The sequence below is a fragment of the Lissotriton helveticus genome, chromosome 6 (assembly GCF_964261635.1).
Source record: "Lissotriton helveticus chromosome 6, aLisHel1.1, whole genome shotgun sequence".
Lineage (NCBI taxonomy): Eukaryota > Metazoa > Chordata > Amphibia > Caudata > Salamandridae > Lissotriton > Lissotriton helveticus.
Genome location: NC_136067.1, coordinates 1,434,531,943 through 1,434,549,286, shown reverse-complemented (window position 1 = coordinate 1,434,549,286; position 17,344 = coordinate 1,434,531,943). Strand labels below are relative to the sequence as shown.

At 44.6% G+C, this 17,344-nt stretch overlaps 1 protein-coding gene across 3 annotated transcripts in view; it reads right to left on the bottom strand.

Moving 5' to 3' along the window:
* LOC144761783 (MFS-type transporter SLC18B1-like) overlaps positions 1-17,344 on the bottom strand; it is a 1,350,585-nt gene that overhangs the window by 482,162 nt on the left and 851,079 nt on the right. The gene's annotated exons all lie outside the window — the stretch shown is intronic.

The window sequence follows — 17,344 nt, the reverse complement described above, 5'->3', positions numbered from 1 at the left end:
TATTCCTTTGCACCCAGAAAGTCAATATTTGTTTGCTGCCTATTTCGGATACAGTGTTTTGGCATGGTGCAGAGTTCCTCAAAGGTACACTGATAGTCCTTCGATCTTAAATCAGATTTTGAAAAAATGCTTGGAGACTTGGGGCCATATGTAGGTGGCCATTTACCGACCGGTAACGGACGATTTCGGCCGTTACCGACCGGTAAATGGGTTTTCGGTATGTAGGGGGCCTTTATTTTACAGAATCGGTAAATTTACCGATTCGGTAAATTTACCGATTCTGTAAAATACCGAATCGGTAATTTTACCGATTCGGTAAATCCAAATGTAGGTGGGACTCTTCTGAGTCCCAAAGGCCTTACAGATTCGGTATTTTACCACCCAATCCAAATGGGTGGTAAAATACCGAATCCAGGTGTGCATGCACATGTGTGCATTCACACCTATGCCATGTGACACACAGACCTGCCCCTAGGACATGTCTGTGTGCCTGAATTCAGGGTGCTAGAGGGTGTCAAAGTGACACCCCCTGCACCCTTGCAACATTCGGTATTTACCGATTCGGTAAATACCGATTCGGTATTTCCCATTGATTCCTATGGGCTTCACAGCCCATAGGAATAAATAGGGAATACCGATTCGGTATTTACCGAATCGGTAAATACCGAATGTTTCCGATTCGGTATTTCAAATTCTAAAATTACCTACATCTCACCCCTTCATATTTACCGATTCATAAATACCGAATCGGTAAAATTCGGTATTTAAGAATCGGTAAATACGAATTACCTACATCTGGCCCTTGGTTATGCTTGGAAATTCAGTTTTGGTTCAGTACATTGATGACCTACTGGTGGTATCAAAGATCCTAAAAGCATGTGTAGCAGACACAATTGCTTTATTGAACTGTTTGGCAGAAGGAGGACATAAAGTGTCACCATCTAAATTGAAGTACTGTAGACAGGTAGTTTTGTACTTAGGTCACAGAATTGAGAAAGGGGTCAGAAAGGTGACTCCTGAAAGAATCAGCATCATCAAGAGAATGAATCCACCCAGAAATCCAAAAAGAGGTGCAAATGTTTTCGGGAATAATTGGATAAAGTAGACAGTGGATTTGTGGTTTATCATTGATTGCAAAACCTCTACAGAGGTTAACTCGAAAGAATATGAAGGATCCAATTGTTTTGAATGAAGAAAGTATGGAATCTTTCTCAAAATTGCTGAACAGTCGTTGTCAAGCACCTGCTTTGGGAATGCCAGATTATTCTAAAGAGTTGGCATTGGACTGTTGTGAGAGAGACGGATGTGCACTTGCAGTCTTAACGCAGAAACATGGAATATCACGACGTCCGGTGGCATACTTTTCTGCTACTTGCAATCAGTGGTTGCAGCATTGCCAGGCTGCTTAAATGCAGTAGCTGCCACTTGTCTAAGTTTGGAACAAAGTGAATCAATTGTGATGGGATATCCAGTAAAGGTATACGTGCCACATTCTGTTGAGATCCTTTTAACTTGCACTCAGACTCAACATATGACTTCTAGTCAGCTGAATAAATATGAAAGAGTGATTCTCGGAGCTGAAAATGTGACCATAGTAAGGTGGACTACAGCGAACCCTGCTACTTTCTTACCAAATTCAAGTTGTGAAGAAGTGAGAGAGGAAGTAGAATATGACTGTCTGGATGTGATAGAACTCTGTACTAAGCCTCGCCCTGACATGGAAGTTGAGCCTTTGGATGAATCAGATTGTGAATTGTTCATAGATGGATCATGCTTGAGGAATGAAAAGGGTGAACTGTGTGCTGGTTATGTTGTATGTACCTTATCTGGAGCATTAAAAGTATCCTGCCCGAACGTAGTAAACTCCGCTCAGGTAGCAGAATTAATTGCCCTAGCTAGAGCATGCAAATTGGCAAAAGGTCTAAAAGTAACAATTTAAACTGATATTAGTATGGTTTCAGTGTTGTACATGACTTCAGTCAGTTATGGAATCAGAGAGGATTTTTTACTTCCTCTGGTTCACCAATTCGTAATGGAAAAACTATAAAGAAGTTATTGGAAGCTTTACAGTTAGAATAAAGGATTGCAATTGTAAAATGTGCTGCACATCAATCAGGAGACGACAATGTGACAAAAGGCAACAGATAGGCAGATCAATTAGCGCGTTACTGTACACAGAATATATTGCCTATAAACAGATCAATTGAAAGAATAAATACAGAATGCCACCATATGTTCACAACCTCATTTGAGACTTGGGATGAGGTAAGACAAATGCAGGAAGAGGTCAGTGATAAAGAAAAAGGAGAGTGAAGGAGAATGGGTTGTTTTAAGAAAGCAGAGGAAGAGGTATGGGTTACCTAGATGGAAGACCATTACTACCACATTATTTACTTTCCCACATGGCCAGGATGTATCATGGAATGATCCATATTGGAAGAGATGCTATGATTAGACTCTTCCGCAAGACTTGACATAATCCAAAATTTAGGGTCATCGCAGAAAGTGTATGTCAAAGCTGTGCCATATGCCAAACACAAAACCCGGAAAGGAAGACATTTGTAAGTTGGGGTGTAATTGGGAAAGCAGGAGGTCCTTTCACCCATCTTCAAGTTGATTTCACGGAACTTCCACCATGTAATGGGCTGAGATATGTTCTTGTCATTGTTTGTTTGGGTAGAGGCCTATCTAACGAGAAGGAATGACAGTCTAACTTTGGCTAAACTGTTATTGAGAGAAATGATCCCTAGGTTTGGTTTTCCAGTCACTTTGGAATCAGATAGAGGACTCCATTTTAATAATGAAATAATTCAAATGATTTGTGCAGCCTTACAAATTGAGCAGAAGCTGCATTGTGCCTACCGACCGGAAGCATCTGGTATTGCTGAGCAGATAAACGGCACAATAAAATCAAGATTAGTGAAGGTATGTGCATCAACAACACTGAAATTGCCTGACGCTTTATCCCTTGTATCGATAAGTCTTAGAAGTATTCCTGACACAAAGACTGGATTAAGTACCCATGAGGAGATAATGGGAAGAGCCATGAGACAAGCATACATACCTACGAACAAACTGATGAATATTAGGCCTGGGTGGTATATTCGGCTCCGCGAGTGTGGAATTTTGGCAATTCCGTGTACCTCTGAGAATGCGGAATTGCCGAAAGTTCCACAGTGGAGCGCAATTTTTTCCTTTCAAAATGCTTACTGGGATTCCTGCGTTCGTTGATGAGTTTTCCTATCCGTTCGTGTGCGCCATGAGATTTTGGTAGCCGGCCGCATGATCCCGCGAGAGAATGCAATCGCGAACACGTCATTCGGACACACCATCGGACATCCGAGGTCGCGAACAGGACTCATGCATCGCGAGCGGGCAGGAAAAGTTAAACAAGATGGCTGCGCCAATTGGGGACCGCATGGGAAGTTCGCAAGATATTTCCCGCAATCAGCGTCCCCGAACAGGAAAAACACATTGCGAATGGGCGGAACAAGCAAATCCGCGTGCTCGTTGAATTCTGCGTAGCTCGCTGAGATTTTTTACAGTTTCGCTGAACCTTGCGTAACGTGACTACGAAAATTCCACCCACCCCTAATGAAAATGTGTTGGACTTGGCATTTTTGCAGGGTCATCCCTAAACTTTTTGCCTTCTTCCTTTATTTTGTCTGACCTGTTTATGTTCGTTTTTCAACTCTGGGAACTTTACAACTGCTAATCAGTGCTAAAATGCATATGCTCTCCCCATTGTAAATTGATTTATTGATTGGTGATTCCATGATTGGCTGATTTGGTTTCTTGGTCAGACCCTAGTACAGTGCACTGAGTGTGCCCAGGGCTTGTAAACCAAATGCTATTAGTGGGCTTGCAGCACGACTGAGCCACCCACAGAAGCAGCCTGTAAAAGCATGTCCCAGGTCTGCTATTGCAGAGCCTGTGTGCAGTCTGGTACTGCCATGTTGGCTGGGCAAGTGCACCCACTTACCAGTCCCTAAACCATCCCTTTTCTTCATATCAGACACACCTTTGGTAGGCCCAAGGGCAGGGTGCCTTGTAAGTATAAGGTAGGACATGCCCTGGTATGTGTGACATGTCCTAATAGTGAATTACAGCCATTTTTGCTTTTCACTATTGCAAGGCTACATATTCCCCACAGGCCAGAATGGGTAGTTAGATTATTACATCTTATAAAGCTAACTGACTCAGGGAAATAGGTAGAAATTCGAGTTTAGTATGCCTGAACTCAGAATGATAAAATACATATTTTAGTGAAGTTGATTTTAACATTCTGTGTTTGAAAATACCACTTTTAAAAAGTAGGTATTTTCTTGTCTAACTATCCAAGCCTGGCCCTGCTAGGTTGTGTATTCCTTGTCTGGAGCTTGAGTGACAGGGCTGCAGGATTCCAGGAGACAGGGTGAGTCAGCCCGGTGCTGAATAGAGAGATCTGCATGTAGTTGGGTGGGAGGAGTTGCGCATGGGACCTGAATAGGGCTGTTCCTTCCCTCCACAATGCTGGCTCCACCTCCTATGGGGCGTTTGATGTCTCTGCCCTGCACTGTGAAAGGAGAGAAGGAGTCATGTCAACAGAGTGCTCCAGGACTGTGCCTTTCCTCCACAATGCTGGCTCCACCTCCTGTGGGGCGTCTGATGTTCCTGCCCTGCACTGTGAAAGGGAAGAAGGAGTCATGTAAACAGAGTGCTCCAGAACTGGTTTGGACTAGGCAAAGGCTCCTTTGCCCTTGGAGGACAAAGGATTTTGGGGTATAAATATTGGGACCCTGAGCCCAAGAAATTAGATCACTTTTGGACACCAAGAAGAAACCTTTGCTGAGGAGTAGAACCAGAGAGACTGAGGAGAGACCATCGCTAAGCTGAAGTGCTGGATTTTAAGATCTAAAGAGAACTAAGCTAATTCTACCAGTTTAAGTACAGTATTGTGGATTTTTGTCATTTGGGGCCATTTGTAGGTAATTACCGATTCCTAAATACCAGCGGCGTCACTAGGGGGTGCGGGGGGTGCGGACCGCACCGGGTGTCAGCCCATCATGGGGTGACACCAATCTGCTTACGCTGCTCTGGCTCGCTGTGTAACACAAACACAGCAGGAGTAAAGTAATTCTCACGGGCAGCATCATTCATCAGCATGGCCCCTGAGTGTCCTCGGGCGCTGCCGAGTCACCGCGGCCTCGAACTGCAAATGTCAGGGAAGCAGCATTGTCACGCATAATATGCATAGATAGCCCCTCGACTGGTAAGCTGGTAGGGCTGCTATAATGGCTAAACTGAAGTGGCTGGTACAAGCGTGGAAGCTGCGGCTACTAGTGCTAAAATTAATCAATAGACTCCCAGTCCCACCTCCACCCACATTAACTTCTGATTGACGTCATACGTGCCACGCGACGTTACGTCCTGCTGCCACGTCGTCATCGCGGCCTGAGGTTTTAATGATGATTGGATCGCACCCTGGCCATGTAACTCGATTCAAGCCCACTGGCGCCTGAATCAATAAGTGAGCTGCAGTATTTGTCTTCATACAGTAAAACCTGCCTTGCCGTAATTTCGTTGCTGTAAAGTTTGCCTGGCAATTTGGTGGTGGTAGAAAGCAAGAGCCGCAGGGGGTGATTGTGCCGTTCGCCTGGCCCTTCCTCTGCAGAATCCCCTCTGTGCTGCTGTTTCCACTTTCCAGGCCTTCTCCTTTTCCGTCCGTGGTCACGCTCTGTACTCTTCAGATGGAGTTGCTTGAAAAGAAGAGTTCTCTGGAGCCAGGACCTGTTTTTTGGCTGCTGGTAGGTGCTGGGTGCGTGAGCAGAGAGGGCCGTGAAACTCGTTATTAATAACGGGCGGCCGCACCACAGACCCCGGGGGCAATGCTCAGCTATTGATTTGATCACACTGCTTAATGGCCCGGTCGGAAAAGTGTGCAGCTATGGCAGGGGTTCGAAGAACTCCTTCTTTTCAGCACATGTTTTTGATGTACGAGTGGGAACTGGGTGTCGGCTTTGATAGTGGAACGGAAATCCCCCCGGATTGTCAGTAGCTACGGGCATAAGATAGAACAGCTAAAATATTCCATCTGCTTTAATTCTGAATTCCGAGATATGTATTGTTAATGTGTAGGCAAGGCAGTTATTTCCCAGGTCCAACCTTTCTGACGTGCTGCGCTACTGGCTCAACTGAGAGAAGGAGGACTCATATTAGCTTTTGTGTCTGATGCGAAAATATTGATTTTCCAGTCACGCTTGCGACTTCATAATTTTAATTTCAGAGTTGAATTGAAAAGTACAGTTGTTCTGCAGCTGGTCACATCCTACAGTCAGTTAAAGGCCGTTGCTTATAACGTTGAGGTCGGAAAAACGTTCCAATACCTTAAAAGTAAACCACAGGCTACATGTGTGTGTGGGTGGGAGAAGCTTGTCATGTCTGTTATTTCTGATCTTTATGTTTCCTTTGTCTTCATTGCTTGATTTTGCTTTCGAGACAGTGTCACTTATAGTTGTTGAAATGTCACTCATAATTACACTGAAATTATGAAATTGTCACACATAGCAATCTGAAACCTTGGCAGCTATGGATAAGGAGAGTGTCCAACAAATATTCCAAGACAGTACTCCAGTTGAATAACTGTGCTTATGGGGCTGAAGGGTAGTCGCACTGTGCTGATTGCGCGGTATTACCCCGGCCGGCACTGCCGGAGTTCTGAGAGGCCAGTACCTGTGCTGGTCAGTGGTTTCTGCTTTAGTTTATGTTGGCTGCCTGCAGGCCTTGCTGAGTCTTGTGCACAGGACGGTGTTTTCGCCGATATTACACCAAGTGGCGGCTGTTTGGGGGCTCGTTGAATGGTTGCGCAGCATTTTGTTTTATTTGCTGCGCTACAAGTTTAAATGCACAATCGCCATCACCTGTACCTTGCAAAACATAATTAGAGCATATGCTATAGCAGGCGGCAGCTTTCACACACCAGCGGTCAGAGGGTGCAAGCAGCGAGGGCAACGGACCTATCTGTACTTAAAGTGGAGCAGGGCACCGTGGCCAAGACTGCAGAAAAGGGGCAATACAATTAATGAATGGAGCCAGGAAAGTGCTTCCTTGCCTGGACGCTCCAGAGACGTTTTTTTTTTTACAGTACATTGCTCGAGCAGGTTTAGCTGCACCTTCCTGATCACCTTGTCTGGCAGTAACTAGACCAATTATACATTAATAGCTGCACGTGGACAGCTGTGCTTGTGTCCCGAACGGGGTGCTACAGTCAGCCAGGGTCGATGGCAGCTTACAGCGCCCTTTCGCCCTCCAGAGACGCCTGCACAGGGGCTCTGGATCAATAAGGCCTCTTGGTGCTATTAGCATACAGAGGAAGTTTTATAAAGTGTCAGCCCAAACGTCTGGGGTAGCGGAAGTAACATCATGCACACTTTGATCCCAAATGATGCCACATGGCTAACCCGTTTTACCACTGTTACCTTTTGAGTGAGGAAAGAGGAAGAAAAAGTTTACTAGAGAGGAAAATGGAAAATGAGACAATGGGAAGGAGGGAAAAAGCAAGAAAGAGGATAAAAGGGGAGAAGGAAGGAAAGAAAGAACAGGTACCACACGTTCACAAAACTGTATTTTATGAGGATTATCTGTGAGCTACTGCTTTTTACTAGGATAGTGCCTTTCCATTTCTACCACTTGACAGCAGTTTTAAGATCTGAGTTTTTCGTTGCCCAAATGGGTGTAATGTCTGTCATTTATATGTTTTGCACTTCTTCATTGCTTGATTTTGCTTGCGAGAAAGTGTCACTCATAGTATGTCACTCATAAATACACTGCAATTATGAAAATGTCATACATTAGCAATCGGAAACCTTGGCAGCTATGGTACTGTGCATTCACAAGTTAGACCCAGTACCGGCTTGCACAGGTATGAGCAGGGGGGCGGGGTGGTGGAAGCCAACAAACTAGGGGTTAAGTAATATTACATTTTATTTTTTTATTTTACAGAGTTTTATATAGCGCAAACTTGACTCGAATCGGATATCATACAGAGTTTTATATAGCGCGAACTTGACCCGAATCGGGTATCACAGTGCTTTAAATAGCACCAGTTGCATTACATGAAGACACATTAACTTTTTGTTAGGCACAGGGAGATTAAGTTATTTGCGTAGAATCGCAGGATGTTCAGCGTCATTGCCGAGACTCGAGCCCATGCGGTAAGTCATGAGGGGGTGACACCATGAGTTACCCGCACCGGGTGACACCAACCCTAGTGACGCCACTGCTAAATACCAAATTTTACCGATTCGGTATTTAAGAATCGGTAAATAGAATGTAGATTTAAAAATCGGGCAAATTTTACCGATTCGGTAATATTCTTCATTACCGATTCGGTATTTACCGAATCGGTAATAAGGAATACCTTCCCATTCATTCCTATGGGCCTGGAGGCCCTTAGGAATGAATGGGAAGCTATTTAATATTACCGATTCGGTAAAGACCAAATCGGTATTAGGGGGAGCATATTCAAGGGTGGCAGAGTGTCACACTGACACATTGTTGCACCCCTGAATCGTGCATGTGTGCACATGTGGCGTACATATATGCCCTAAGGGCATGTATGTCAGCCACATGGCACTTTAAAAAAGCACATATTTGCTTTTTTAAAGGTATTCGGTATTTACCACCAACTTGTAGTTGGTGATAAATAATGAATCATGAAAGCAAAAATGCACTCACTTGAGTGCTCCCTATATAGGATTTAAGGATTCGGTAATTTACCGATTCCTTAAATTAAGGAATCAGTATTTTACTGATTCCTTAAAATAACGAATCAGTAAATTACTGAGTCCTTAAATCCAGCCTCCTACATCGCAAAGGGCTAAATACCGGTCGGTAACAGAAAATGTACCGATTTTCGGCCGTTACCGACCGTTATTTAGCTACGTACATGGTACTTGGTGTCTTGTGTTTAGTCTGTATAAAGAATACTTATTTTTTATATAAAACCTGTGTGGTGTCCATCTGTAGTGTTGTCACTTGATTACTGTATGTGTTCACAAGTGCTTTACACAATGCCTCTGAGATAAGCCTGTCTGCTCGTGCCAAGCTACCAAGGGGGTGAGCAGGGTTTATTTTAGGAGTGTACCCTCTTACCCTGACTAGAGGCAAGGGTCCCTATTTGTCACAAGTACCTACCTGTGCCAACTAGAGACCCTTAAATCTAACAATCTCTCTGATGATCGTGTGCTGGACTATTGTAAAGGACTGACTGACCTGGTGTGTTCTGTGTCCTGCCAGGTTGGAGGAATTGCACAACAACACAGCAGGATCAAGCACATGATCTGGATCCTGGGGAGTGGGTCCTAGTCAAGAAGCACGTAAGGAAAATGTGCCTAGATCCACGTTGAAACCGCCCTTATCAGATTATATTGGTGACGACCACAGCAGTGTTTTGGCCTGCCAAACTGGATACATGCCAGCCATACTCGCAGAGTCCCAATCCAATTGAAAGACCTGAAGAACAGCAACTGGTAAATTAAAATAAAATCCCAGCAGCTGAAGTGTGCGAAGCTGAAGAATCTGGAGTGATAGATTCTGACAAACGTTTTGATGACGAACAGAATGGGCACCAGATACTGGGACTGAAGAGACTGCTGTTGAGTTAAAAGAAGGTGAGGTCACCAATGAGCCTTAGGGAAGTGAAGCAGCTGTAGAGACAGAAAGAGGAGAAACAACAGATGAGAAAGAAATAGAATCAGAAGAAAGGGACATTGCAGATGAACCAGAAGAAGGTGAACTAACTGGTGATTCAGAACCAAATGTTGAGTCATCAGAAACAGAATTACAAAAGAATGATGAAGGACAGATAGAAAGAAAACAAATTAAAAGAAACAGTGAACAAGACACAGAAGGTGAAAAGATAGTACAGAAAGAGACCTAGAGGGGAATACAATTGGGTAAATGGAGCAAGAAAGCTAAAGTATAGAATTGATGAAGCAAAGCTTCGCATATTTTGCGACTTGCGGTATTCATGAACCTCGTCTATGTGTAACAAGGTAATAAGTGTACGTCTTACTAACGTTTATATTTAGTTTAAGCAAAGTTTATGCAGCTTGCCTATGTGTTTTACTAAAATAATTTACTCGAGTCACTTAACATGGCCGCCGCTTGTATTTAGTTACTGCGCATGCGTCAGCCACACTCACGTGTCCTGACGTATCTGCAGAATTGGAGGGAAAATAATGCGCATGCGTAATACATAGCTTGTACTGCTCGTGCAGTTCGCTCTTGTGCCTGTTATATGTAGCTAACATTTAGACTGCATAAGTATATTTTATAGTGATAAGTTGAAAGTACAAAACCAAATGATGTGTTTTCATAATGTTATTTTTATGTATTAATTTGTTTTCGCTTGCTTTTCATGTACCGCGGGAAATGGGGGTCTGTCTATACCGAAAGCCATCTTGGAGGTCCCTTCTGCGCATGTGCGACTTTTCGGGGACCTGACAACCTTGGCTGATGGAACTTAGCCAGCTGGCAGTGATGGGCAAGATGCTCCTGAGAACTGACCTGCGAACTCGGCTGAGCGGAGTCACATGTCCCTGTTCAGCTACATTGTACAATTGTCATTGTATTTCTTTGCAGTTTCTCATGGGAACCCCAATCTCGCTAGGCGGTACCCAGATATGTAAATGAAGCATCCAAATAGTGTGTTATGATTGGTGTGTTACCCAAATCTTACCTTAGGACCAATCGAAATTGGGGATTCTGACACTTTGCAACATTGGAGGGGTGGTACCCGGTCCCAAAACAGTATATCTACCCTGGGTTCACCTAGGGAAATTGTCCGACTTGTCTGGTTTAGCTGACCTGTCACTGACCCATCGCACTCAATAGGTGACTGAAGATACAGAGCGCTGCGGAGCACTCTGTCCGAAATTGACCATAGACTAAGGTTCTACTGAACCTTAAAGTGCTGGCGAAGCACTTTGCTGGGAGTTCGCTGACCCAATCGGGGTCTTGATCGATAGCTGCAGAGAGGGTGGAGCGCAGGCGTTGCTTCCAAACTGCGGGTGCGGTCCTGTCCTGAGCGGTCCTGTCCTGAGGGTTTGCTGTCCTGTCCTGAGGTCCTGTCCTGATTCCTAATCTGAGGGTATCCTGTCCTGTCCGGGGTGTCCATTCTGCACCTGCTGTCCTTTGAGGGGTATCCTTCCTTGAGGGTTTCCTGTCCTTAAACTGACCCGTGGCCAGGGTTTGGTTTCCACACCAGTCTAGGTAAATACTGCTCTAAGTTCTTTAAACTTGCACCTTTCTATTTTTCTGTCTTTGCTTTAATAAAGTGACATCTTGCACATGTTGATTTTCCATGCTTTGCCGCAAACTATTGAATCATAAAGTCAATTGCATATTTTCTTAAATTGTTCCTATGCTATCCTACCTTTTAGAAATCATATTTTGCATTGCAGTTTGTCATTTTCTGATATGGTCTAGAACAGCCTTACTTAAATTTTCTAAAGAGTTTTTGCCTTGAATGCATAGCATATTTCCCTTGCCGCTCATATTTGCATTTGAATGATTACCCTGGCTTTATTTCTCTATAGTTATGTACTTTTCATTATCTTGGTTATTGATTTGCCTTATTCTTGAAAGTTTGATGCTTGATGAAAACAAACTTTAGATAAACAATTTAAAACTTCCAGTTGTCCGTGGTCATTTACAACAGTACTGAATGTCATTTGAATTTGCATTTGCTGCCTTTCCTTTTACAGCTAGGCCCCTGATCCGTTGAGGTCATAGTACCCGTGTCGGTGGATGGTAAATCGGGTACACTGAGTGATAACAGTAGGGAACACACACAATTGTTAGCAGCCCGTGAAGTCGCCCTGTCAATGAATAGTGTGAATTGAAAGTATATGGGCCCTGAAGCCGGAAACGGCGGAATCATTGGCTGGGTGACCTCGCGCGCTCTATCAGTTTTTCTGGTAGATCAGAGGATGGTTAGGGACTAGCTAAAGGTTAGGCAGGATTAGTAAGGCTAGTTAAGTTGGTAGCTGCTAGTACATTAATGCTGCTATAAGAGCGGCTGTTCCGAGGGACCCGATCACTCTCTTGTGAATACGCTGCTGAAAATCAATGAATTGTTTTTTCGTTATTATTCTTGTTCTTATATTGTTATATGTATTAATCCATGCATTTGTAAACCGTCTCGTATTGTGTTGTCCGAACTCCCCGGGGAATTGAAAAGGCAAATGGTGAATAGAATCCATTGTCTTGAGGTCACAGGCTTAAGGAAAGTTAGGTGCAGGTTAGGATAACCGGGAAGCACTAACTAGGGTTTTTTCTGAATACGTGTGTGAATAAATGTCAGTAACGAGGTTCATTGGCAAACTTCCCATAGTGGCGTAACCTAGTAAGGGTCACATCGGAAGAGTAGCAGGTTCCTCGGAGCTAGGGTGAAAGCAGAGGGGTCCGCTGGGAAACCTTAGACTCGGATATATCCCGGAGAAGTGGATGAGTTTAGGGGAATAACAGGTTCACCAATGCTAGAGTGAAGGGTAGGCGGAAGAGATCTACCCGCAGCGCATGAAAAGTAAATGGAAGTAGTTTACTTGCAGTAAAACAAAGCTATCCTGTCTAGACACTTGAGCACTGTGGCGAATGTGTATTTGTTGTAAAATAACCAAGCACTGAGCACTTTAAAAGGAAAGAAAGTTTCCGTTACCTTGTGAAGGGAGGGAGTCAGTCGCGAAGCGCCTCTGACGTCACTCCGTGCCGCGCTGGGATTGGTAGAAGCAGCGTGCGGGTAGCGGGGCTGGAATTGTGAAGGAGGGGTGAAGCGCCGGAACGTGAGAACAGTCTCACGAAGGGGCCGCGCACCCATTGGCCGAAAATATTTGAACGCGTACACCTCATTGGTCGCACGGAATTGCAAGACGCGTTCTGATTGGAGGTGACTTTGTAGACAGAATTAAGCGTAGAAATCGTATGTGGCACTCGTATTGTCCAGAGACTAGACCCGATCCAAGAAACCAAGGGTTTGAAAGGGATCAGTGGAAAGCTAATAGATACGATTTTATGTACGGAGCTAAGAGAAAGATGTCCCTTGTAAATAGGGTAAAGAATTATTTCAAAACGGACAAACCGATTAAATCTAGAGAGGGCGTTACTATCCCGCCACCGAATACTCCTGCCTCATTCATGATGTTTGACCGAGGGTACAATACCTGTGTGTGGTTGGAGAATTGGGTAAGGTACACAGAAGATGACGGAGTATTGGCTTTTCCGTTAGACGGTACTTTCAATGGTAGGATTTTATTCAATTTGAGAACCCGCATGAATGAATTACATACCAGACCGAGACTAACGCAGTATGAGGCATTAGAGGAATGGGAGATTGAGGCTTTCGAAAGAGAGAAACCTCGAATGGACAAAGGTCTGACCAAGTGGTACCCAAGGTTGAAACAAGAGACCAGGGATAAAAGAATGAAACAGTGGAGACAGAGCATGATTGTTGAGGGTCTGTTTCCCATGATGCCAGCAGGTAACCCTCCTGTGGGAGAGAAAAGGACAGAAAAGAGTAAGCATTGGGGGGCCCTTGGGGAGTCAGACGATGAATTATTAGATGACATCTTTACGAGAAGTCCACCCCCTTATAATGAGGGAGCCCGACCTTCCAGTACAGGGGAGAATCCCCAGCGTCCATCTATTAAAGAGGAGGACAGATCCCTATGTAGGGGGGGAGGTGGCCAGGTGTTGCCCTATTTTGAGAACCCCGGACCCACAGAGGTACGCGATATATATCCTAGAATGCCCGTGAGCTCAGAGGAAAAATATTCCCGTGAAAGAACATTTTTTCCCAGACCTCTGTATGAAAACGAAGAAAAGCCAGTAGGTTCAGGAGTACCCTTTTTGCAGCCTCCATATGGGGAGGAGCGCAGGTCATTTGGCACAGGAACTTTGTTCCCAAAACCAAATTATGGTGGAGGACCAAGTGAAACGCATCCTACTGCCCCGAGTCTTACCCCTCACCTGACCCCACAGATGATACCTGACCGGACATTAGGAAGAGTACTAGATGAAAGGGAGCAAGAGGCCCTAGCTAGACAGAGGACAGAAATAATTCAGAAAATCTCCCAGTTAAATACCAGTCCTGAAGCTTTGACTATTCCGGTAACGATCGGACCAGTAGTCCCGTTGTATGGGAATAGTCAAGGAAGTTCGAACCCTCCAGTTATGAACCCGATAATGGCCCCGCCGAGGCAAGAGCCCCTACTGATAGACGATCAGTCCAGTGAGTGCGAGTCCGAAGTTGTGTTCTTGGATCTACCAAACAAACAGACCGGAAAGGGAGTGCAGAAGAGGCATAATCCTTTTGATGCGAAAGAAATTAAATTAGAATCAGCAACAGGGACTAGGAGTGTTTCCTTGGTAACGCCGGAAGAGATTGAAAATTGGAGTCGTGATTTAGAAAAACAGGCTCCGCAAACGAAACCTTTAGACCTCTACAAGCTGAGGGTAGAAATAGAGGAATTGATGGCAGGAAATGTGGGGTTAGACAGATTAAACACCTATTCTGAAGAAGAATTGCTGTTCATGTGTAAAAGCCTTACCAGAAGTACCAGGGTGCTCCACGAAAAGCTGACAGACACCGCAGCTAGTATGGGGGTAGATATTTCAAGATCCAAGCCCTTACAAAAGCCTTACAGAGCTGAATTCTCAGACAAGGATTTAGAGAACCTGAATGTGTCAGGGAAAAAGTTGCAGATTAAAGAGTTGCTTGCAGTTTTGCAAAAATGGGGAGATGTGGAAAGGTGGAGAAGCAGGTGGGCAAGAAAGAAAGATGAGGCTCGATCCAGACAAGCTACCCCTGAGTTCCCTTTAAGAGAAGTAGACAAGCCTGAGACATTATGCCCCATGCGTGAAGTGCCAGGTGGGAGGTATGTGCACGTTCCATGGTCCAGACAGGATATTGTGTCCTTTACTAACGATTTCCCGAAGCTGCGCGAAAAGCCAGTTGAATGGTACCGGCAAGTGGAAAGGTTCGTAAAGGTGCAAAAATGCCTGTGGAAAGACCTGGATGGGTTTTTCGATATTGTGGTCCCGGTCGATCTATGGACCGAGTGTAAAATAGGCATAGGCTGGCCTAGTGAGGAGTACCCGAGGGACTCCGCCACAGGGGAGCCGTCAATTGAAGTGATGAAAAAATATGAACAAGTGATTCAGCATTTGAAAAATAAGGTGCCAGCAAAGGAAACTGATTGGACCAGGATAGATAGAACAACGCAGGAAAGAGAGGAGACCGTGCACTCCTATTATGAAAGATTGTTGCAGGTGTTTAAAACATACAGTGGTATAGATAACATCGAGATGAAGGATATGACGCATTTCATTTACAGGTTTGTAAACGGTTTAAGGCCTGAAATTTGTCAGTGGATAAAAGATAATAAAATCTGTTGGCATACCAAAAAGGTAGATGAGGTCCTGCGGTACGCAAAGTACTGCGAGGACGAGATGGCAGAAAAGAAAAAGGCTCTCAAGGAGAAGGTGATGTGGGCTCAGGTGAAGCTCGCAGAACAGCAGGAAAAGCAGTTGAGTACAATGGTCAAAAATGCTAAGAACGAAGGTCCTGGGGGTGGGGGAGGAAGTAAGCCCCGGCCCAGAATGAGCAGGGAGGAAGCTATGAAGAAATTTCCCTGCCATCAGTGCGGCAAAATTGGACACTGGCGTAACGAGTGTCCTTACTTGCCCGATGATAACCCCAAAACACCTGATTTAACTCCACAGACGCAGAAAGAAAGACCAAGAAAGACTCAACCACAGGTAAAGACAGTGCAGGTGCCCCGCGCACCAAAGCAGGTATACAAGGGAAAACAAGCAGAGGGAGATGAGATAGAAGTCTGGGAAAGCAATGAGAACAGAAATGCAGCAACTTCGCAGTATCTATTAAATGATACCTTCCTTTGTGATGACCAGTACTGACGGGGCCTGAGAGGGGAGGACGAGGAGTGCGTACTTGGCGCCTCCTTGCCGGTGGACCAGTCCGGACCATACATTGAAGGAAAGGTTGACGGAAATGATGTCACTTTTCTGTTGGACACTGGTGCTACCCGTTCTACTGTGAGAACAGTGGACGTTCCAAACCTACCCCTCTCGGGAGAAGCCATCCAAGTAGTGGGTGTATCTAATTAATTGATTAGTACTCCTGTTACCAAGCCCATGGAGATCTCAATTGGAAACTTTAAGGAAATGCATAGATTTGTCGTTTGCGACACCAGTCCAGTGAACTTGCTGGGACGTGATTTGCTGTGCAAAATGAACTGTACCATCTTTTGCACACCAAAGGGTGTTGAAATTCAGACCCCAGATGAAGACGGCATTTATAAAATAATGTTAGTCCGCCCTGACTCGGAAATTAAACGAATGACCATGCAGGATTTACCGAAAGAACTCCAAGAAGCAGTGAAGCCAGAGGTGTGGGACTTTACTGGGAAAGATGTAGGGTTAATGAAAAATGTGGACCCCATACAGATAGCCATCAAGGACAATGCAGTATACCCCAATACTAAACCCTACAGAATGAATGCAGAAGTGAAAGCTGGTGTTACTCTGGAAATACAGAAATTGCTAGAAGGAAACATCATACAGGAAGTAATGAGTAGCCCATGTAACTCCCCGATTATGGGCATTAAAAAGCCTAGTGGCAAGTACAGAGTACTACGAAAAATTTACAAGATAGTAGTCCCCTGCTGCCCTATTGTTCCGAATCCAGCAGTGATTCTGTATCAGATTCCCTGGGATGCTGAATGGTTCACTGTGATAGACCTATGTCATGCATTCTTTTCCATTCCCTTGCATCCAGATAGCAAATTTCTTTTTTCATTTGCCTTCAATGGTCACGTGTATTGCTGGAACAGGGTCCCTCAAGGGTACACAGAGAGCCCCTCTATTTTTAATCAGATCTTGAAAAAATGTTTGGAAACTTTGGTCTTACCTGGGAAATCTGTCTTAGTACAATACATAGACGACCTCTTGGTGGCGTCTAAAAGTCATAGGGATTGTGTGATTGACACCATTGCCCTACTGAATCACCTGTGTGAGAAGGGACATAAAGTGGCCCCTGACAAACTACAGTTTTGTGCAAAATCAGTGAAATATCTGGGGCACCAGATAGAGAAAGGGGTCAGGAAAGTGACATCAGAAAGAGTGAGAATAATTCAAAAGATGCAGTTACCCCGTACTCAGAAAGAGATCAGAATGTTCCTGGGTGTGATAGGATACTGCAGGCAGTGGATTCTGGGATTTGCAGTCCTAGCTAGGCCTTTGATAAAAATGACCAAGAGAGGAACACCAGAAATTGTAGAATGGG